Genomic DNA, 24786 nt, shown 5'->3' on the forward strand with positions numbered 1-24786 from the left:
ACAAAGAAAATCAGTCTCTTTCTTTTTTTTTTCTTTTTTTTTTTTTTGGAGGGAGGTTATTTTGTTTTGTTTTCCTGTTAAAAACGTCTTTTTAATGGAAATAATTTTCAGTTACTCTGGATTTTTCACAAGCTGATGTTACTGCTTTCTTTCACAAAGAAGAGATGTATATTTTTAGAATATACTCAGTGCTTCACTAGTGATTTTTCATAATTTCAAGCACATTCTGATCACTTTTCTAAACTTTTTTTTTTTTTTTCCTGGTGATTTAAAAGATCTGTAATAACACTTTTTCTTCTTTTCTTTGGTGGAGAGAGAGGAGCATATGGGAGACCCTAACCTGAGAACCCCTTAAATGAGTTGTGAGTTTATCCCACCAAGTACCTACAGTCTCTTTAAATGACTCCTAAGGTCAATGGAAACCACTTAACTTTAGGCAGGAGCAAGGCTCCTGCGACCCAAATCCAGCTGTAACAAAAAAAGTGTCACAAAAAACATCCCCTACTAAGACAACTGGTTTTGTCTCATAAGAAGATTAGATGGAGCTGGACTCTCTAAGCACACAACATTTGGGCAGACATGTTTAGCTCGATCTCCCTCAGTCACTGAGTGGACTGCATCAGCTGTCCATGTACCAAACTCAGTGTTACTCTGCTCTGAGTTGTGCTCCATAGCACAGCAAGATCTTAACTCACTGCAACACCAAGTGTTACACAACAGCACCTGGGGTTTGTGCTGAAGCTGAATCCAGCCTGAAGCTGCTCAAAGCCACTTTTGTCCCATAAATTATTCACTTCTTGATCTTTATAAATTCCTCCTCTAAAATTCAGAGGGAAGGAGGCAGAGGAAGAAAGGAAAGAAGACGACTTGTACTTGTTCCCCAAGAAACCAATCTGACTGCAGTAGCAAGTGTTTCATCAGATTGGATCCACACTTTATAACCATTTCAGCAATTATCCTGTAATACAAAGAATGTTCAATATGAACAGCAATTCATTTATACTGTGCAGGTATCATTCACTTGCTAAAAACAAGACAATCACTCAGGCAGGTCTTTGCTCTGGTTACACCCACACAAGGGAGCTACTCTTATGAGATTAGGCAAGGTTAGTTAAAGGAAAGCAGTAGGACAACATAAGAGGAAGAAAAAAAACAGTAATGAAAAAGAGAAAGAATTTTAGGAATTTTATGTTTCCAGAAAATCCATCACCTGAGTGTAAAGTTTAAATATGCTTCCACCCATGGCCAGCCTCGGTGGAGACATGCATCATTTGATTTGAGACTTGCATCATTTTGATTTTAAATAATTTTTACTTTTTACAATTTTTACAATCTCTGGAACAGTTTTTTTGGCAAACCTTTCTACTTTATCAAGCATACTCCCAACACACAGGCATAGCTAGTGACTCTACTAATCAAGAAAATATTTTTAAAATGCAGTTTTCTTGAAAAAAGGAGGCCTAAGAACTCCATTACTCACATAGACCAAGTACAAACAAGCAGCAGGTATACCACATGCTTTTGTCTGAAAGACAGACAATTTACAATATTACTCATCCCTCAGGCTGGCTGTTAACCCTCATTTCTGAGCAGAGCAGGGTTCTTATCTACAGATACGCTCTGAGGGGAGGAGGGCAAGGCTGGTTGGGTTTTGCGAAATGCACCTATCTTCATGCACATGACTAGTTGACCAGAGGGCTTAATGCATTCCCTTAACCTCAGAAGGTCTGGGTTCATATACAGCCAGCTGCTCCTGAACTCCATCTTTCCAGCTCAAAGCTATTTGTACAACTGAAAATGCAAAGCAAACACAGCAATCATATCCTTATCAGTCCTAGTCCTCACAGCTGTGCATCTTTCATTTTTATTGCTGAACAGTTTGCACTTTTTTTTTTTTTTAAAGCCACACTAATTAACAGAATCCAATGAACTACTTTGTAAGATTTCTTCAGCAGAAACCCAAGGGCTACTATTTCAACTAGAGAGCAATCTTATAAAGAGAGTTATTATTGGTGAGGAGAGATTAGAATGCCTCCAGCACCACTGGAGTACTGATAGCCAGAGGTACACGCACAGCAAGCACATGAGCGTGGCATGAGAAACCAGCTAGGATTGCAAATAAGGCTGCATCATTAATGAGGAACCAAATGAATCAGAGCATGAGGAAAAGCCAATTTAAGATGCCTTCCTGTCTCAGCAGCACTCAATTTAACTGCCTCAAAGGGCCAAGTACCTTCTAGTATCCCCATTAACAGCATTAAACTTGCTTCACGTCTCCCTGGAAACTTTCTGCCCTCAAACCCGAGTTCATAGCCTTTTTGTTTTGCTTAATGGCTATAAGCACATGTACTTGTATTTCATATAAAAATGCTATTAAAAAAATTTAAAAGTACTCATTGTTTGCAATATATTCTTGTAATGGACAAAGCCGTAGGGCATTTATGCATAAATAATAATAATAAATAAATAAATAAGATAATAAAAACTGCCCAATGCTGAAATTAAGCCAGTATTTGAAACTTTTTTCCTCTTTCTTCTCCACAGAAAAGCAGATGATTACCTGGAAAAAAAAAAATGTTAAAACTCACAAAGAATAAAACCTTAATCACATATGTGCTATGATTTACATCCTCACTGCCACAGAACCTGTAAGAATAGTGCCAGTGAAGGAGAGGAGCCATGTGCTGAGAAGAAAAAAATGGCAGTTTTTCACCTGAGTGTTCACCAACATGTCAGTTCTTTGTGAGACTATATCTCAAGTTATGTTTCATTTTCATTTTGTGGTTAATTTGGGACCCACAGAGTTATTAAATGTTGCTTGAAGGCAACATTTCTGTTAGGCCTTAAATTGATACTTGTAATCTGAGACAATAACTGGAGGGGAAGAACATGATGGAAAATGGCCTCAAATGTTCTCCAGAGCATATTGCTTGCTCAGTGGAATAGACAGAACAGGACATGTGCATGGATCTCTGCTCACAGCCTTTTACATTGCTGCAATGCTGTCTTTAGCAGCAGCCTACAGGCATCAGCCGGACTGTGACCCATGGCACTGCAGACACCATTTGTGTGATCTCCTTCTTGCTCTATTTCCCTGGGAGAAAGAAAAAAATCTTTAACTAATATTAGTAAATCCAACAGAGAACGAGTCTCAGAGACCCCTACTGAAATGATCGTGCCATGTTATAAAGCAGCTCATGGCAAGATAGAAACTATTAGAGATTAAGATCAGACTGACCTGTATTTATTACTTCTCTGTAGGCTTCACATGAAACCAGGCTGATCAAGGAAACTCCCTCCCCACCCTCCGCTACCTAATACCTTCTTCACCTTAAGCACATCAACTAACAAAGCTCCATGTCACTCTCAGTACTTTCATAACCCTGAACAGGCCAAAGCTGTAACCTGATTTTACTTTTTCTATGGGAAAAAGGAACAGATGGAAAGCATGTGAACAATCTCAGACAAGCCTTTTTGGGGTGAGGGAAAAAAAGATCATGTTTATTTAGTGGGAACCCCCAAATGCTATATTAGAATGGTTTGACTGGAGGGTCAAATGAGTCTGTACAGTTAAGCAAAATGCAGGCTACCAAATATTGCTGGGCAAGGCTTAAAATCCAAACTCTGTGGAATGTCTTTTCCTTTCTCTAATGTATATGAATTCTGCAAACACAATTTGAATTCTTTACGTTAATTTGCTATTTACCAAACTGCTCAAATGCCATTCGAATATGTTATATTTCAGAAAAATATAAACGAGTTATACGATTAGTAGAATTACAGCTGGTCAAATATTAATGCCCAGTGAAAACAAGATACTGAGTTGACATACACTGGCTTAGCTCCCTTTGAACACATGAAGCGACACTGATTTGTCCAAGCCAGGAATCTTTGTAGAGTTCAGACTTATTTACAAGCCTTCTGCTGTTTCCATCCTTTTCCTTAAGCCAATCTTTTAATAATTACAAGCATGTTTCAGCTAGTAGATTATTCACTAAATATTCATCATGAATATTATTTTTTATATTAGCTACCAAATGACCACAAGAGAGAAGTAGATTTTTTTCTGTTTCCTGATGGGATGACTTTCAAGTTCAAAAAGCTGTCAGGAATGTGACTTTAAACCAAGGAACAACTTTAGACCAAGTATTTGTGCATATATTGGTTCGTGCAAACACTTGCACGTCAAGGTATATTGACAACAATTTTCACAATCCATTTCCTGTATTTTCTTGGCAAAGTTTTAATCAAAAAGAAAAAAAGTCTACTGAAAACTAATCTGATCACTATGATTACTGCTGAAAGAAGTTCAATTTACATGAAATATATTTTCTAATACTTTCTGTAGCAACTACCATATGCTATTTGTAAGGCAGAGGCTGAATTATAAACAGCAAAGATATTAAACCCATGAAGCAAGAGATAAATAGGTGAGCCTATGATCTCCTTGCTTTTTTCTGTCTAGAGCTGAAACTAAGCTACGAACCAAATAAAAGCTAGCTTTACTCAGTTATTTTTGTCCTAGGGCATCATATGGCAGTTGGTACTGGACTCAACAACACAAACATCTCAAGGATGCAGAAAGAGGGATGTCCTCCCTGCACATCTTCTTCCCTTTGCTTCCAGCTGCATGATCCCGTGGCCTCCCTGGGATCCCTTGCAGCTGTTCTGGAGCAAATACACCTAACCAACAAAGAGTTTCAACTCATTAATCTAGTAGGGGGAAAAAAAAATCATAAAACAAACAAAAAAGTGTTTTTTTTTGTTTGTTTTTGGTTTTTTTTTGTGAAATTCACACTAGTGAATTCAAGTACCAACCAGTTTGGTGAGTGCCACAGTCAGGTCAAAGCAGGATGAGAAGACAGGTCCTTATGGCTGGGAGCAAGGAATGAGCAGAAGGAAGGGCAAGAAGCGAGGATGACCTTTCAGTGACAGTCACTGAATGGGTTTAATGTGCATATCATCGCCCCATACCTACAGTAAAATATCAGGAGTGCAGTCTTTTTCCTTATGTATATAACATCAGGAGCTGTAGTGCATACACCTGCAACACAGTCTCCCTAGAAAATATTAACTGGATGTTCACTTACAAGATGTTTCCTGGAGATTTGCTTCTAAAACATTTAGAGCCACACACTTTCATCCAACAAAAGCCTTTTACATGGAGCCCTGTTTGCATGACAAGCAGGAAGGTAATCTGCAAGAGTAAAAATTACACTGGAAATAAGGCCACCTCTTTCAGTTAAAATTAGTCATGCTTCAGCATTTCCAGTGCTGCTTTGATGTATGAGCATGTACAAGATCCATGTATACATCAGCAGCTATAACACAGGTGTTATCTACACTAGCCAAGTATTTTTCCCATCTCTCCACTTCTATAGCCAAGAGAAACATTTCTCAAAGCATCATTGTTTTGCTTGCTTTCAAGCAGACCAGAATGAGGCTCCCTTCACTGAGTCACATTTACTTAAAATCATTCTTTTGCACCTGAAAAGCCTTTTGAAATAAACATCCTCAATGCTCAAATTGTCCAGGGGGCATAAAACTGAAGAGCAGACTGAATACAGAATGGAAGGCTAGGAGATGAATCAGATGACTTTATTTTTTTTTCCCCATTTGTCTTATGAAGCCATAAATTGCTTAGAAGAGATGTACCAGGTGCCTCCACATGCCCAGTACACATTGTTTCCATAGGAAATAAACAGACAAGAGTCTGTTTGGGCCAAATCCTCAACAAACCCAAGTCTACATAGCACAGCCATTTTCAGCATCACCGTAGAATTTACCCCAGGTGCAATTCAAATGCTGCTGGTCTGCAAACAGAAATTTTATGCATTTCACGCCCAATGCCAGGGTCAGTGGCCTGGCTGGAGCGTGGAGCTGCCCCCTGCTCCTCTCCACCCAGGGCCTCAGCATTCTTCCCCAACCCTTGGGCAGGTATGCTGATGGACCCAGTCCACAGCAAAGATCCATGATCATTTGCATTAATACAATTCACAGAGAAAGAAATACACTTGGGTTTTAGGGAACCAATAGGCAATGTTGGCCAGGAACTTGCTTAAACTACTTTTGTCATCCATGTTGTCATTCTCTTGCATGAAATTGCAGCCTGGATTGAGGACATAAGTCTCCATCACTCTGTGCCTTTCTTAAAGACTTAGATCCGTGCAAAGTACTTGCAATATGTGGCTGTTATGACAAACTTGAGAACGACCCTGGTTTGCAACAACTTTCAAATTTTGTTTCATTTTCTCACAGAAGGCACTTCACACAATAGTTCAGATACATTCAACTTTAATTTCCAGTAGGATTACTCTGAGAAATCTCTCCAGCACTGGTAGAGCCAGAGAGCATTTCTGAGGCACGGCACGTAGTCCCTGGGTGTTACATCACTGCCGTTTACTCCCAGTTTCATCAGGATAACTCCACCCTGTTCCAGTGCAATAGAACTACAGTTCATCCTGCAGGTGCTACAAACAAATTCCTTAGCACTGATTGCATCAGGAGAGATCTGTCTTTAAGCACTTCATTATTCTTCAGTCTAAAGTACTTTAGTATATCACAATCCTCAGATCCTCCTCCTTGTAATGGGAAAAGCAATCATTTGCATTATGTAAAGTTTAAAATATAGGACTTAGTCGTTCTTCCCCATTAGAGTTCAGTTATCACTTTCTTCAACATCTTAACAGTGCAGGAAGACAACTAGCACTTGATAACCAGACACCTGATGTGCCAGGTGAGAAACACAGAAGAAGATGAACATGGGTTTCTTTAATTAAAGGGACGATACTCAGCACACAGAGCCTTCAAATGTGAGGATTACTGTTAAACCTGTATATTGTGGAAATAGAGGATCTTTAGGAATAACAGTTCAGTCTTTAACTGTTCATCATGCTCATCTAAAAAGCCTCATTCTGGATTCCATTTGACAAACAAATTGCCACTACTTGTCAGGTTATTCCTGTCACGGATGTGACAAAATAATTCATGAATGGATTTTAAAGTGTATCTGATTTCCCTCCAGCTACTTGTAGTCTGTAACATTAAGGGAACAGTACTACAAAAGTACTTGAGGCAGAAAATAAATGTAGTTTAATAACAAGGATATATATATATATAATAAATATACATATATATATATATTGGATGGCCTTAAAATTAGTTTGTCTGTGGAAGTGCAGCATTTCTACAGGAAATCTGGAAAAAATGCAATTCTGTTTGTATCATCACTGGAACTAGGAAAATTGCAATTTCAGTGATTTTGAGGGGTCAGTTAAAACTTTGTCCTTACACTGTTGATAAGATCTAAAAAACATCAGTCTGAATTCGGAACTGAAAAAATGTGAGAAAGACTTTTAGAATAACAAATTTACAAGTATATTTGTTTAAATTAAGCTAGACTCATAACCGTCATCTTAACTTCCAAAATACTTATTAAAAAAATAAATAAATAAGCCTTTAAAGCTATTAGTCTAAATCCAATAAGGAATCCAGGTGCAAAAGAAACACCTAAAATCCAAAGCTGTAAACCTGACCATATCCAACCTGGCACCCCACACACTGCTTCTGCTGAGGGTCAGGATGGCTCTGGGCTGGGCCTCCAAGTACCAGGCTCCCACCCAGGCTGTGCAGAGGTTACAGCTCCTCCACAAATTCTTGACGCACCTCACTCATTATGTAATCCAGGAGAATGTTTTATTCTGGCAGATTCAAATTTCCTTCAAAGGAGATGAAGATGCAGGTACTTTATTTAGGGAACTTTGTAGTTCTTACATTTAACACACCAGGGCAGTGATTTGCCTTCCAATTAAATGATAAATAGTTAATACCTGTGTGCCTATTTTTCAGTAAAGTGTTTTGCTACAAACACCATTTTTGAACAGTCCAGGTGAAACTATTCTCTCATTCAAAAAATAAATAAAACAAAATGCAAGGTTTACGAGAGCTAGAAGAGGAGACTAATCCCGCACATTTATTGTCAGACAGTCAACTGGAAGAAGCCAGGCTATTGGCCAACCTTCATAGGCATTTTATATACTTTTCACAGACGTTGGATAGAATGACTGCACCATCCATAAAAAATTATTTCCTAATTTTCAGGTCAAGATTATCCAGAATTGCATTCACCTACTGTGCTGCCAGGCAGGGAAGGCCAAGGAGACTTTAAACCGTGTGTGGGCACAGCCATGTGATGTAGTAGACACCATGCAACTCTTGTACAAATAAGTTTAAAGGGAAGCAGTTATAACCTAAAGTAGTACATAACATATCTCTAGGGACTGCCAAATCTGGCAGTCAGACATCCACTGACCCTTGCCAGGCTGTTCAGCAGCAGTCCTTGATCATAAATGATTCCAACAAGGTAGAACAAAACCTGCTGTGTTTAAGGTTCTTACCCCTACGTATGCTATATACATACAATACTTATCATGAAGGCACAATAATAATTGTTTTAATAGAGTGACTGAATTATTTAAATGAGAAGTGAAAACAAACAAACAAAAAATTTGTATCTTTTTTTCATCCTGCTGTTAATATTTCATGCTATAAAACTTAAATATTTATGGATGTTGGGAAAAGTAGGAGTTGTGTTCTGTCAGAATGATCTCCCTACTGAAGAAGATCTTGGTCTTTAGAGTTATTCCTAAAATAAACTGGAATGAATAACAATATTTTGTGTTGTTTATGCTTTTTGTTTGTTTGTTTGTTTGTTTTTATCTGCAAAACCTGCTTTTGTGTATTACTTCCATTGTCAGAAAAAAAAAAAAGATCATAGGGCTAAGAATTTAGCCTGGGCCATTTCCCCTATCTTCAGTTCAGAAGGGTTCTCTAAGTATAAGATTTTGATTTCTCCTTTTCTTACACAAAATCAATTTAGTCTTGTTCTGACATGAGATTAAATACCAATAAAAAGAACTATTTTGTTGAAATACAGAGGTACACAAACACTATCACTGGCTTTCTTAACCCTGACCACAGAAACCTGTTCATTCTAATGCATGAAAACTAAAGGTTTTCTGTTGTTAGTTAACAAGAGCTTATACACCACATATCCTGACAGTGTGTACCAACAGGAAATGTTACTAGAGCTTTTAATACTACTGTAAAAAGGATAATAAAGAGAAGGATGAAGTTTCCCATCTGAATCTTGCCTGATAGCATCAACCCATGCCGCTTTGGTGTGACTCAGCATCTGACCACATTATCCATGAGCAGCAGAGCAGATTACTCAACTAGGTAGTCTTTCCTCGAGACCTTGAAGGAAAAGAGCAACTCCAAAATGAAAGAATTTGGAAATATCTGGGCTATGGGGTCCCAGATTATCATCCTTTAACCTCTTAGCTTGAGTTGATGTGTGAATGGCCACATACAGAATTCCCTTTCTCAGCATTACATGTTGGGGACGTTAGGTGGTTCAGCACTGGCAACTTGAGAGAAGTCTTCTCCTTGTACCAGCTGCTGTGGGGCTTCAGAAACAGCTAGAGGTGCCACAAAAAAAAAAAAAAAAAAAAAAAAAAAAAAAAACACCTTTTGCTGAACTTTTGCCTCTTGCACAATGTATTTAGTCTACATCCCTGCCAAATGTTGCCTTCCCAAAGCAGCCTTGACAAGTAGGAATGCATACCTACACCATAATTGGTATGCTACATTGTTTGATACTCCAGAGCTCCAGCTCCTTTTCTTATACAGGATTAGCTAGCTAGCTAATGGGGGAAATCTCACATTACCCAACATTTTCCCCCACCTATGGTGATCACCTTGCAACTGGGGCAGCTGCACAAGATGTGCATCCCTACCTCAGCCACCAAAGTCTGCAGCTCTTACCAGCTTAAAGCTGGACCATGCAGAGAGAACATAAATGTCCCCTTCAGCTTTTCTTGACAGTCTTTTTAAGGGGACAGGACAGACAGATGGTGATGGGACCCAATTTAGAAGCAGCAACTAAATCTGCTTGAAAACATGAGACAGAGCTATTCCACCGGGTTGTGGTCTGAGGCAGCTTTGGTGCAGGTACACATTACATTAGCCAGTTCTAATTTGGATATTGGGAGCTACTACAGAAGGGCAAAAAAGGGCAGGTGCACATAGTAATGGAAACAACACAGACCAGAATCATTAACACTACCCTACTTGGATTTTTATTCTTGCCTTGTTGTGATAGTCCTGACACTTAGGTTTACAGACACAGAGACCAAAGTTGTAACTACACCCTGCGGTAGGCTTGCCTGAGTCAGCTTGAAACCAGCTCAGGGTATTGTTGCACTGATGCTTTAAGTCCAAGGTGCAGTGAGAAGGTGCAACCCACCCTCCCTGCTGCCAATTAAGCTTCATAACTAACTTTCAGCTGGATCAGGAACTGGATTCAAGTCCACAGTCATCTGTACAATCACTACTAGTGACTCAAAAAAAAAAAACTAAAAGTAAGAATGGGACTGTATTACATTTTTCTTGGCAGGAGAATGGCCTTCCATCAGTGTTAGCCAAGCATGAAATCACACCCACAAGCACCAGCAACGCTTCAACTACAGCAGAGCTCATGTGGAAATCTGGGTAAAAGCTTTCTGGGAGCTAAAGATGCTTCATGTTGCCACACCTCTGTTTCTTAAGCTAGTTTGACTTCTTCCAAAGTTGTTCAGGTGCAACTGAGCAAGCTGCAGCCACTCTACAGTATAGGTTGTAGAAATGCAAGGAAGGGCATGACAAAACAGAGGTTAGAGATGCTACGTCATCTGCAACAATACTTCAAATGGAGGGGGGTGTGAACACCTCTTGCAGAGTTCAGGGCAGGTTACGTTCAGAAATCTCTTAAGCTTCATTCCCAATGTTTGCTTGTTGTTGCTTAATTTGAAGACAAAGTGTTACAGGCTCTTCACAAATCTCTTCATTGTTCTCTATCAGTTTGTATAAAAGGAGAGAGATGTATCATGCTAATGTCTTGTTCAAACTGTACCAAGAATAACACAATGAAAGGGGCTTGGAACTGAAGCACCTGTTTGAGAAATCTGTTCTGCATACTTTTAGATTAATTATGTTCTAGTCAATTTACATTTTTCCTCTTCAGTCACATAGAAATGAACTCTCAAATGATTCTCCCTGCCCCTTCTTTCCCTTCCCATTTTTATTTAAGTCTTAAACAGTATGGATTGCATTCAGGAGGTGGTAGATGCAATTGCGAGTGCCACGATGTTTACCTTTGTTTTGTTGTGTCTTTGTTTTAAATTGAAGTGTAAGGTATGAAGTAGTAAGGCATAAAGAACCTTCCAATGCTTCAGTATCTCTTCAGACTAGATCTAGATCTCTGATCACAGAGACACTGATTGCAACACCAACGCTTTGTTTGCACTTGATATCTTGAATTCTATGATATTTGAGTTTGAGGGAACCGGTCCGCAGAGCTTGAAAAGAAGCCTATTTACAGGCAAGTTTACTTTCATTAGTTCCTCCATAACAGAGATTCTGCTTTCAGCCTCCACATCAAGTTAAGAAATGTTAATACTTTTATGAATTCTGAAAAGGAAGGAGAAAAGTCTCAGAGACGTGAAAGCCTCATTACTTGGCTATATGAGTTAATATTTGTGTATTCTGAAAGATCATATATATATATATATATTGTATTTCAGAGTTCTCCCCTGAATTTTAAAGAAGATTCTAAATTTTGCATTAGAAAATGCAAAATGTGTAAAGAACGTAGTGATGAGAAGCACAGGTCCAACTCCTAGTATAAACTCTATAGCTGTAGGAAAGCTGCTTTTAATGGAGCTACTTAGAATCCTGTCTGAATTAGTTTCTTAGTACAGGAATACCACTTACAAACCTACTATTCTAATAACAAAACCTACCCTTTCAGACATCAGATTCTCCTTCAGAAGAACAAGTGATTAATCAGTCTTCTATTTGTTTCTGAAGTATTCTCAGGTGAAAGACTGTCTTTATATCATCTTTCTTATGCAGCAGTTCTTGTTAACTTTTTGGAGTGTGTACCTTTAAAAATAATACTTTTTAACCAGGTATAGGTCTACAAAGCAGCCTTGAACAAGTACAGTAGCAGGTGAATAATATGCTATTTAACATGAAATGCTTGAGAGGTTTTCTACATCTTCACCATAAATTGCTGATAAATTCCGTTTTTATTGCAGGCTTTACCATATGAGTAGCTTGCCAGGTCTGAACACATGAATCAAAGTATTGAAAATCTTGGTAAAAAGCAACTGTGCCTGGGATTTACCAGTCCCAACAATGTCTCTTCTAATTGCCTTTTTACCCCAACTGATTTGCCTGCAATTAGCAGTCCTGCTTACCCTGTCTTTGACACCGACTTAATCCCTCAGGAAGACAGATTGCTGCAAAAATTGCTCTTGGCTCGAAGACGGATAAAGACCTGAGTGCCTTTAAAAAAGGGGCAGGGAGAGGAATTCCTTCCTGTGGCTTTGTAGCAATGTAATAATACAAATGTACTTGCTCCTCTATAGAAATGAAGAACAGGGAGTTCCCTGGTGGGTAGCTGTTATCAGCCAGATACTATCATTTCCCCCCCCCAGACACCCTTCTCAGATCTACGCAGATAACACGTGCTAGTCATTTAGTACATCCTCATTTACATAGAGTACAATGAATTACATTGACTCCAAGGTCTCAGATATTTAAGAGCAAAACTAAGCCGCAGCTAACAAAGCCACATTCACGTGGAGTTTGGCTGGCAAGATTTGCTTTGGATACTTCCAATTATGAAATTTCATCTTTCCATAACCCTCACCTAGCTGTGTTAATACCAGGTGCAATTAATCCATAACAAAAAGGCACAAGTGGCAAAAAGTGAATTTAATAGGGATGTTACAATAAGCTTAATTCCCCTTCCTACAAGCACAATAGAAGTCACATCACAATTTCCATATAGTGAAAACAAGTTAATTCCCTCCTGCAGTGTGTTATTCTGGACTACAGCATTGCCATGTGTGTTGAGGCAGAGCAGAAAGCAGAAAAAGAAAACTGAATAAGTACATCTGTTGACCAAGAAACTATTAGTTCAATTATATTGCTTCCTCTGTCTTTTCCTCATGTCTATTCTACACATGCAAACAAAGAAGTAGCACCTCACTGTGTTTTGCATCTGATATTCATGACAAGGCCCATACAATGGCCTCAGCCTCCAAGGCCAGCTCACAGTTTGCATTCAAACCACAGTTTCCAAACACAGACATACTTTTAAAAGCCTCTGGGCTTTCAGTCCCATTTCAGACTGCAGTCTGCGGCTAGAGATGCTTGTATAGGAAAAGCTCTACCACAAAGAGCTTCTGAAAGCAGAAATCCTTCTCAGGTCTAACATGAAGCAAACCTGTAAACCTGTAGAAGCTGAGCAAAGAACAAGCTTTTCCAGGTTCATGACAGTGCGAATATGAAGTTTGAGTGGTTTATATGTGAATAACAAAATCCCTAGCTGGTGGGGGAGGTCCCTTGGAGAACAGGGTTGAGGTCACCCACCTCTGCTTGCTCACATGGCCAAAACAATTTTATATATCGCTCCATAAATAGCTTTCCTTTCACTTAATAAAACCCCATCCTCACTTTTTTCCATGCGCCTGTGTTTGCCTCACTTGCAATGTTCTACATTCAAGGAGAATAAAAAGCAGTTTCAATGATCTCCAAGCCCATGTTTGCATAATGAGCAGGGACCAAGCAAGAACCAGGATTTCTAACTAACCAGATCAGACACAGTGGGAGTTGAGTCCTCCCACTCCCCAGCAGGCCAAAGATAGAAGATACTCCTTTAATGAAGCTGGCAGCGACTGCTACAATAGGGTAGGGAAAATTTAATCTCTAACAGCACGCCAGCTTTAAAAGCAAACACCCTAAGGTAAACACACAGACAATGAGACTCTTTCAGCTCTGTATAGCCCCTGATTTTGATCCTCAGCCTGCTCCTCCTGTCCTCTCTTTTTGCCTGCACTGCTGTGACCAACTCCTCCCTCCCAAGCTGGTGGCATGGTTGCTGGGCATGCTGATAGACACCTTCCATCTACAACCAGCTATAGCAGTCACACATTGCTCAGCGTCACAGTACTATACCAGCCACGTTTCTGTGAAGGATATTGCCCATAGCTCCTTACTGCAGCATTTAAATGAGAAGAAAATTGCTTAAAAAATAAATAAATAAATATACACCTCCAGATCCAGAGTGTGTATATAAACAACGTGAGTGTATATAAACAACGTGAGAGGGAACAGTCCCATGCTGGGCCTAAGCTCTCAGGCTGCACAGAAGTTTTGCTGTAAAGTTTTTCCCTCACCAAGCTGGAAAGCCAGCCCACGTGTGTTACCAGCCTGACATCTCGGAGCAGCCATCCCACACACACTGTAGGGCAGCTCGGGAGAAGTTATCTTCAGTGCTTCTCTGATACACCCACATTTGAGACCCAGCCTTGAGTGCCTCCCAGCATCAGCTGGCACAGGTAGGACTGCAAGACTGCTGCAGGGCACCCACCTGGCTGCAGCCTCTGGCACAGCCCAGGTGTTGGGAACAGAGGGGAAGCAGAGCCTAGATGGGTCACTCAATGTCAGCCTGCAACATTACAATTGTCAGGGTTGGACTGTCCCTGCAGAAAGCAGCAAACTTAGAGCCGTATCCCCAGATACATCTGGTATCTGTCCTACAGAGCTCAACAACTCTTTAGGATGAGGCATAACCACCACGCCATGTGCAAGAGCTTTTGCTACACCCTTCACTAGAGAAGCACCAGCCCTAAACAGCCCCTTTGCAGGAACCAACAAAAGCTCACAGGAGGCAATCCAATAAGTTTACACACACACACAAGGAGCTCCTCAGAGGTCAGCTCTGGCCAGGGCCAGCTGAGGAAGCAGAGCTGGCAGTTCTGCAGGGACCAGGGCTGAATGCTGTGCTGCACCTCCCCACCCACAGGCCACTCCAAGCAGCGAAGGCCACCCCTGGCCACAAGTTACAGCAATTTTTGGAGATGCACACATCTAAGTGACAGATATCTGGGTAAGGCCACTGTGGCTTTCCATCAGCTCAGTTACGCACAGCTGAAGCACTGCAGCCTCTCCCCATCCCAGCCTCATGTCAAGGGGGTGGGGAGAGGCCTGAGGAGCAAAACATTGGCATTTTCTTCAAGTAGGAGTTTTCCCAGTTGAATCATATGCTAAAGTGAAAGCAGAGGTGAAAAACAGAAATCTGCAGCAAGACATCTACAAAGGAAGCAAGTTTAAAAGACCCCCACAAAGGCGGTTTTCATGCTTTTTGTCCAACATCATGTTTCACATCCATTCAAGTCTTGTTCAAGACAAAAGCAGAGATTTCACAGTGCCCTCATCCCACAGCATTACCACTTTGCATCACTTTGTGTCCTCCATAGGTAGGTAGCCTTTCTCTGAAAAATTATACTTTTTGGCCTCAGGAATGCTGATTTTATTTAATGTAAGTTGTAAAGGTACTTGGAATTTGAAATCATCATCCCTACAAGAAGGGATCCAAAATTTCACAGCCACCCCAAACCAGAGATTAGTATTGCTTCCTTTACATGTTTCTTCACTTTTTTTTATGAGTATAACTTAGCAGTTCATAGTACATTTTGATATTTAAGAGAGACTGTATTGTGGTTTTTTTGTTTTCCACACAGCAAAATAAAATAAAAATATTTATAGTTCCAATTAGGTCTGGTTTAACTCCGCTCCATACTCTGTGAATACAGATCTGTTTTCAGAATTCCTTCATTCATTCTAGTAAACATCAACGTGGTAAAAAATCCTGTGTAAAGTCCAAAAGTAGCAGCTTAAGTGCTAGGAAGGGGCTCTTTGTGGGAAAGGATACCTGAAGTGGTAAATTTCTGGTTTTGCAGTATCTTAATTGAGGATCTGGAAGCTGAGGCACACAGTATCACACTACTGAGACACTTACAGTGACTAAAAGACACAGCCCAGGTTAAAAGCCACAGATAAGGTTAAAGGCTACATCTGACAGGAGATGACCTGCCATGGGAAGACCCCCTGTTATAAACTCCATGACCTGTTCATGGGGTTTAGGTGGCAGCAACAGGCCAGGAATCAACCTCCTAGCACTGACATTAAAACATCAAGAGGAATAAAGAAAAATGTGTTTAACTTTCATGTTACGTGCAAACTATAACAAGTCGGGAGATAGCAGAAGTGTCCCTGCCTGAATTGTGTTTTTTGTTTTTTTTTTTTTTTTTTCCTCCTTTCAGTGCTGGCTTCGTTGCTTCACTGTTCAGTACAGCATGTTCCTTCTTTCTATCGTCGTTCCCCCCCCCCCTTCTTTTTTAGAAGGCACATAGGAACTTCAGAAAAACAGCACATGCTCGCTTCGAAAAATCTTGGAGGACTGGCAGATATCTGTGCTTTCTGAGCATCAGTGGGGTTTTCTAACTACAAATTCTTCAGATGTTGTGGGCTTGACAGAAACTATTCCCAGCTTGTTGTTTCCCTGCTCTTTTTCACAGATTTACAGTCACTGATGAATAGCTATGTGTACCAGCCCAGCTGCTCTGTTCTAGCTGTAAAACAGTTTTAGTCAGCTAACTGGATAAGAGAGCTTAAAATAGTGCAGCCCTTTACTCTTTATCAGCTTAACATTTTCCAGTACACAACACTACAATCTGAGAAGTACAAAACAGCCTGTTCATAATTTACATACATTTTCTGGAGCATTGTTTGATGTTGTTTTAATATAGGACTAAAAGAAAATAGGATTTAACTCTTTGCATTGTCATTCTAAATACTGACCACAGATTTCGGCTAACTGAGCTCTTTTCCATTACAGCAATTACTCGCTAATTAACAGGCTATTTGCAAGGCTTTTGCCTTTCTCTCAGTTTTAGAAAAGACCCTGTTGGGGGATTCGTGCCTGGTGTCCTAAACCAAATTGTACTTTCTAGTCTCTCTCTAGACACTGAAAGGAATCTTATTGTTCGGTCTTTGTCTGATTTTAGATGAAAAGCCTGAGCTTTCCTTTATTCCCCATCTGCAGAGCTTGACGCAGGGGTAAGTGGCCAGCACCAAGACTATTTGTCTGAACCTCCAAGGTTAGGAACAAAGATCAAAACCTTCTCCAATTCTAATCATTGCAGAATAAAGTAGTATCAAATGGCAGCTATTTTAAGACCGAATTCATTTTGACATGTTGAATCTCTCAAATCCCCGGTGGCACTATGCCTTTTGGCAAAGCTTGCAGTACTAGTCATGCCAATAAAGCAGTTTGAATTGGACTGCCTTTTTGCCCAATCCCACTAAAGCCATAGTAATTGGTTCAGATATAGTTGCTCAGCTGCCTTGTTGAATGCTAAAGCTACCAACCAATCTTGACAGCGTGTTTCAAGCCTGGCAAAAGGAAATGTAAAGTGAATATTCCCATTCATGTCACTGGCCTGGAAAGGTTATGCATTACCATTTTGTCTGGTTTTCCACATGTATCCCAGGACCTGATGGCCAGTTTCAACCAAACAAGCCAGAAGGGGAGAAAGGTATTTAGTTCCTACATGGTTAAAGAAAAAGAAAGAACAGAAGAAAGCAGATTAGCCCATAACCCAAAAAGGCTGCATACGTACAACCTAGAAATCCTTATAGAAGGAAGACAAACTTCTCAAAGACAGGAAAAGATTCTCTCAAAACCTGAAACATTTAGGCATCAGAAAAATCAAGAGACATAAACCTTAAGAAGCTATTGTTCAACAGATGGATCCCATGTCTCACGGAACTACTTGACTTAACAGTAGTTGTGCATTTTCCCTCCTTGCAGAAACACTTTTCCTTTATTCCCACTCCGGTAGGGAGAGAATATTGGCGTGCTGCTTAACCTGTTGTGAAAGGAGAAGCACCATATAGGTGTCCTGCTCTGGCACTCACTGAAGCTTTCATTGTCAGAACTCATATCAGAAACTATTTCCTGACCCATTCAACACATCTGTCTAAATATTTATTTTTATCAAAACATTAACACAAGTAAATTTGTTTCCTATACTAATTTCAAGTGCTATGTAAAAATGCATTGCCTTCTTCATGTTTGTCATTATTGTCTGTTATTATAGAACCAACGACATCATCTTCAACCTTCAAAGCCAAGAATAAGATGTTAGTAGTCTTTTAATATTGAAACAGTGACAGAATTCTGGCTGCCACTTCTCTATAAAAAGAAGATGAAGTTTACGTTCATGAGTCTTGTCCAGTATCTGAATGTGATGCTTAATGGAAATAATTAAATAAATGTTATTGTATCTATTAAAACATATCATCTGAGTATACAAAGAAAAGTTAAGGAGATTGGCAGGCTGGAAGCAGAAACATTTTGGCATTTTCCCAGTTCAAGACTGCTCTGTTATTGATCTAGTTTATAAATCAGATTGGTGATTCCCTCCTCCCTATCCTTAATTCCTCTAGGATGCCTCCTCTAATCCATTTGGGAGTAACAACTACACAAAAAAAAAAAAAAAAAAAAAAAAAAAAAAAAAAAAAAAAAAAAAAAAAAAAATCAATGAAGTTCTCCTTCCCTTCTCCTTTCCATCATTTTTTTACCTTATTTTTTTCTTCTCATATCATCTCACACATTCTCCAAACTTTTTGCCTACCATATAAATGGGAAAATTAATTAAATCTAATATTTTAGCATCCTGATGAAATCCTTTTCCATTGCTCTGGGACTTACTCTCTAGTAAACACTTCCAGGATAGACAATCCACATATAAAAGAGAGAAGAAAGAAAAAAAAAAAAAAAAAAGAAAGAAAAAAAAAAAGGAAGCCACAAGTTAAATTAATCCTTCACATGTCATATATTAAAAAAAAAAAAAAAAAAAAAAAAAAAAAAAAAGAGCGAGCTACAAATCAAATTCTCAAGTATGATTTATTCTTCCTTCCCCTCTATGGTCTGACACTATCCTATACAAAGGAAACAACATTCTCCTTTATTTGGATTTGCTCCATCATTTAGTTCTTATGGAAGCCTATGAGGGACTGAAGACCCCATGGATTCTGCAGGTGTGCTGAACTTTAACATTACGCTTTTCTAAACTTTGAAATGTGTGCAGTTATACTACTGAAATCTTTTCTGCCCATGTCTGTATCATTAAGGTTCAAGAGCATTTTAGTAACTAAAGAATTTCTAATGCAGCTCTAATCTCTTAAGTATCAGACATACAAATTTCCCCTGGCAAAGCTCCCAGTGACATGCTAGTCTTACTGTAACTAGATATAAAGCAAAACAATTTCCCTTATATGCACGTAAAACACCACGACCTGGATTCTGATTCACTGACTGCAGTAAACTTGGTATAACTAGGGTAATGCTTTTCTGAAAGCATGCCTGCAGCCTCCTCTAATTATAGCAAAGCATAATTTTGGAAGGAAAAAAAAAAAAAAAAAAAAGCAGACTACTCATCTTTTAAAGAAAATTACAAATATCTTATAAATATGGAAACAGCAAACTGTTGTGTTCTATTCCCTGCTACTTATACTTGGGTCTTAGATATATGTTTTTCCTGGTAGCTGAATCACTCTGAAAGCTGGTTACTATCAGGGTCTGATTGACCTGAACAAAAATACTGAAAAGTCCTTAACTGAAAGGGCATTTCTTGTGAAGAGCTTACTCTGCAGCAAGTACCTTTGAAGTACGTGAAATAATCTGTAACAGAAAGGACATCTTGACATTTGAGGTATAGAAAAATTAAAAGTCATCAGTCCTGGGTACTCTAGACATATCCATCCTTCTGGACCATTCCCACCTTTGAAAGCAGGGGAGCAGGATCCCATTCCATTCAAGCTTATCACTCAGCCTTTGGAACACTCTCCTGTGGTTTAAGAAATGAACATGGACTGAAGCAGCACCCAGAATCCAAACATCTGCTTCCTGTGTGAAAGTTGGACACATCCTCCTCCCTTAAGCATAGTCACCCTGGGAAAAAAAAAAAAAAAAAAGGAAATAAAAAAAATAATAAAAAAGGAGGATGAGCAACAGAGCAACAGCTATGTGCCTGGTAGCAACTGCAATGACCAAGGAAGAATTTTTCTGTGAGGAACTGGCTTAGACCCATCATAATTGTTTTGGTCTTCATAGCATCAACACAATAGGCTGGGATGCTAAAGGACAATGTTACCTCAGGTTTGTTGCAGTATATAAGGCATAGTAAGGTAGAACTAGTGATGAACTTTATCTATCCATCATCTGATGAAGAAAAAGAGACCAAAATGAAATAACTTGGGTACCAGTTGACAATAGGAAAGATGACTAAAGGCAATGGTACAACAAACCTTGGAAAAGTAGAAAGGACCTTTGCTTCTTCCTCGGAGAGTCTTGACATTATCTGTTCTAAGAACAGCCAGAATTTAGCACGACACATTCCATTAGAGGAATAGTATGGCTGACTAGTGCTTAAAAGGCACTGTAAGAGTAGTCATGAAGTCTGATTGCATGTGTTTAAATAATAAAAAAGTAAAAAAAAAAATTGCAAAGATTTGCAAAGGAAACAAAGTAGTTTGAAAAATGATGATATGGCAGGATATGCAGTGCATCAAGTAGCAGAAAGAAAGAAAAAGGATTTAAAGTCTCAATGTTTTATTTCTCCACAGTAGCTTCATTTCTATTTGTAACAGAAGACATATCAAGCATAACCTAGGTGAGCTTTGCTAATGTTTAACATTTCAGAAACCAGTTTCCTTTAATCTAGCAGTTCATGGAAATATGTGCAACAACTATAGTGAGTGAAAGCTGCAGGAGTGCATTTTCTGGGCTACTTGTAGCTTAAAAAGAAACTGTGCTCCTGCTAAGGAATGCTTAAAGGGAGTAGAGACCTGCGGGTGGTGGGATGGAAGGGGTAGCTACTAGAAGTTGTAGTTTTCCCAAAAACTTCATAAGAAAAACAAAATAAAATATGTATGTGAGATATGTTCATCTAATTCGTGTCAATATAGAACAATGCTAGGGCCGCATGGTATGATGAATGTGACCTTCTGTCTTACATACCCTTGTGTAACCACAAGTCTAAGAAAAACAGAGTGGTTAATGTATATAGTTCTTGTATCTTGCAAAGGAATGTTTTAGCAATTCGTGTCAATAGAGAGCTTGAAGGGAAATGTATTTGTAGGCTTTTCCTTGAAGTCTCTGATATTTGGGGGGGGGGCGGAGGGGGGTTCAGAATAACTGCTAACTATTATGACTATTGCATGGGACACTATGCAAGTCTCTGATATCTGGCCAGGAGATTAAGGAGATGGGGAGAGCTGAAGAACAGCTAAAAGACAAAGCTTGCAGGGGACGCTGCACAAGTCTCTGACATACAGCCAAGCTGGACAAAGGAGAAGGACAAGAGGGAGGAAGACTATGAGCCTTCAGCACGAGAGACCCCCAGAGGGACCACCAGAGACTGATACGCATGCTCCAGTAGGACGGTTTGGACTCCAGAAACTAATTATAATAACCCTGTGTTTTTTTTTAAAAAAAAGTAGTAATGAATATGTATTAGCCTAGGAGCATAAAAATCAGCTGCTTGATGTAATTGGTGTGCATCTTGGTGGAGCAGAGACTCCTGGCGCACCCAGCGCTGTTTGCTTACCTCTATTCCTTTAATAAATTGTAAACTTTGATTATAGTCCTATTTTGAAGACTGAGCCATTTATTACATATATATATAAAACAGGCGTAACTGGATTGAAAACTTACTTAAGAAGAGAAACCTACAGAAGGTGGCAGGTTACAGAAATTCTATATAGGGAAGCACTTGCAGCTTGATTAAAGCCTTCAGTTAGAACAGAGGGAGACACTCAACACTTTAAAAAAATAAAGTCATACAATACTAGGGAAAAAAGCAAGCTCTCTCTTAATGGAAATAAGGTATTGAAGTATTGTTTTCTTATAAGAGTTAGAGTTGCTAGAGAGGTCCATACAAGTTAGTGGTGCAAGTCTGAGCTCACAAAAAAGAACAGACACCTCCTGTGTCTATTCTTGTCTTAGAGAAGGAGTTTTTCCAAGTTATTTACAATCTTAAACAAGCAGAGTGAAGCAGGAGAGGAGAGCAGAGAGGGCCTAGCAATGCAATAAACCAAAACGAAGCATGAGGGGCAATGGAAATTAAGCTAATATGAACCTGCCTCTTGCTCCACACAAGAGGGGAAATTCCTGATAATGTGCATCAGAAACAAGCTTCAATTTCACATCTTCATCAGCCAATATCACTCTTCCAATGTTTTTATTTTAATCTTTATGCGCCTATTATTTAAATTCAAAACCTTTTGTCTTTTATGTCTTACATTTAATCATGGTTTATTCATTTGAGTGAAGATGTTGCGTTATGTAAATGGCACCTTTTGAAGTTGGAGCAGAATTTGTCATGAGGCCCTTTTGGGATCTATCCTGATTTCCTATGTATTTGCCCTATTTCTGCACATTACTTGTGGAACTACACTGAAATAAGGTTTTATTTCTTGTTGTTGATGCAAGAGGGGGGAAAACAGAAAGTAACAAAAGAGCAATGCAATAAGACTCTAAATCAGGCCCTATAAAGAATAAGGGCAGGATTCAAATGACTTATTTAAGCTCTGTGAAAGTAGACAGTACAACAGAGTGACTCAAAGCACTTAAGCTAGAAATTTATGTTTCCCCTACAGTTAGTAGAAAGAAATGGATGCCTCTAAAGAACAATTCTTAGTGTTTTACTGAGGCTCCAAACACAGGTGAAAATGAACTTGGTTATTTGATATGGTATCAATAGAGTAGGCTCTAACTTGCATTAAATAATCACAAAACTGGCTTACATCAAAATGCATTCTGCAGGCATGGAGCACCACCTGTATTCTGCAACGGGGGTCCCAAAAATGAAACAACAGACTTGCGAGAAAAGGTGCTAAGTAATTGTCTTCACCTGATGTCAATAACATGACAACAAACTGATTTAGCTGCAGGCTCAGGACTTGCCTGCACTGCGGAAGTGAATACCTGTAGGGATGCCACAAAAATCAGACCCAGGGGTGCTCCCTAAAGACACGCAGCACAGAGGGGCAAGCATTTCGACTGTACGGTCACACTCCCACAGCACACAGGCTAGAAGAGTGGATAATCAGTGACCACGTATGGCTTCCCAACATCTATCACATGTGATTTGAAAAAATGAGTCAGAACCAGAGCTAGGAAGTTAATTTGGCAGATTAAAGTAAGCACGCGCCAAAATTGCAGGTGTTTTCCCAATGACAATAAGACATCCTACAATAGGAACATGTATTCCTGTTTCCCTGCTCCCATTAGGGCTGGCTGGCTGAAAAACTATAGTCGTTCTGCTGGGGGTATTGCCCCTTAACATGACTGAAAATGGCTCAGTCCTGCAGTATAGATAAGACTGATGTGTGTTACCGACTCTAGTGAGCCCATCTGACTTTCCAATGAAAAAAACAAATGAAACGGTCCCAGAAAATTACATCTGAACACTGCCAGGAGGCTGCTACTTAGGTTTATATCAGTACTCGAGTGCAACAGGCATGATGAGACCTCTGTCTTCAGAAGCAAATTAAGAAGGCTTTTGCCCTTCTGATTCCTTTTTGTCCTCTCAAGAACAAGTACAATACTAACACAGACAGGGAAACATACAGCAGCTCTGCCAGGGACAGAATGTAACGAGTGTGAAGCTCTGGTTCACATACCAGTATTTCCAACTGATTACGTGACAAACAAAAGAAAATCTGCGAGCCACATACAATATCCCTACGAAACTTGGCAGGTTCCTTTGATACGTCTGGGAAGCAGCTTGCTGCCATAGTGATTTCCTCCTCCTGCAAACTGACACTGGGCTGCAAAGGAAGAAACATTCAGAAATACAAACAGAAAAGCAACAACCATTTGCAAGGTTTAACCAAAATTTTCCCTTCAGACAGATGTCATTGTTCTCCAGTGGGGATCAAAGTCCAGCAAAAATTTGCTAGTTCTTTTTAAAACAGAACTCAGAATACTATCTAATCACTTCTTAAGGTCTGTTTGTAAGGGTGGTTGCAGTGTGACTTGCATTTTCTTTCTCCTAAAGTGCTCCCCACTGCTACCTCAACAGCAGCTTGAAGAATGAAAGTGGGACAATGTCAGTGGGCCGATATACTTTGACCACAAACCTCATATAAACCTTTTTGGCTCACCTGCACAGAGATGATAGGAAAGTGCTCACGGTGAACTACGCTAACACTAGTGGAGATGCATCATTGCGGATAGCATGGGAAATACGGCATCTGGCAACAGGAAAGCAAGGCTTTTCGTGTGAATCAAAGGGTGATGTGCAAAGTAGAGAAACCAAAAGAGGACTGGGAGTAGTCAGATCCAGAAGTCTTCTACCTTTGGTTTTCATGTCATTCTTTATTGATCTCCCTTCCATTCAGGTAAGATTAATCTCTGGACCAAGATACAGTTCAGCAGGTTTGAAAAGTACTTTATGGCATTATCATGAAGAAGAACCACCAGCAGGGACTTCTAGAAGTATAATACTTGATTTACACATTTGGAAAACTTCTTAATTGGTGGGAGTCATTTAAACATTTGATTTTTCCATGGTACTTCATAATTATTTTGATGTCAACACTTTAAAGGGTAAGGTCAAAAGCCACGCCAAGTCACTTGTTATCAAGAATGCCTTCTAGAGACTTCGTCTGCTAAGAGTCTTACCCTAATCCTTCCAAGGTATCCTTTAATGCTAACAAATCTGCAGCAAACTCTCTGCAGGAAACTCCTGTGCAGACTGTAACGCCTACTCAAGTAGCTATTTATTGCAGAAAAGGCAAAATTAAAAAAAAAAAAGGATTACG

At 39.5% G+C, this 24786-nt stretch overlaps 1 long non-coding RNA gene across 6 annotated transcripts in view; it reads right to left on the minus strand.

The window, feature by feature from the left end:
• The window catches only part of LOC106015582 (uncharacterized), a 320191-nt gene that overhangs the window by 250821 nt on the left and 44584 nt on the right, over nt 1-24786 (minus strand). For 3 of the 6 annotated variants that reach the window (XR_005263736.2, XR_011807002.1, XR_005263738.2), the window contains exon 3: nt 19740-19909. The exons of the other annotated variants lie outside the window; for them this stretch is intronic. This is a non-coding gene — a long non-coding RNA (uncharacterized lncRNA). The remainder of the gene's footprint in view (nt 1-19739; nt 19910-24786) is intronic. 6 annotated transcript variants of the gene reach the window in all.

This window comes from Anas platyrhynchos, chromosome 2 (genome assembly GCF_047663525.1).
Source record: "Anas platyrhynchos isolate ZD024472 breed Pekin duck chromosome 2, IASCAAS_PekinDuck_T2T, whole genome shotgun sequence".
In the NCBI taxonomy this organism is placed as follows: Eukaryota; Metazoa; Chordata; class Aves; order Anseriformes; family Anatidae; genus Anas; species Anas platyrhynchos.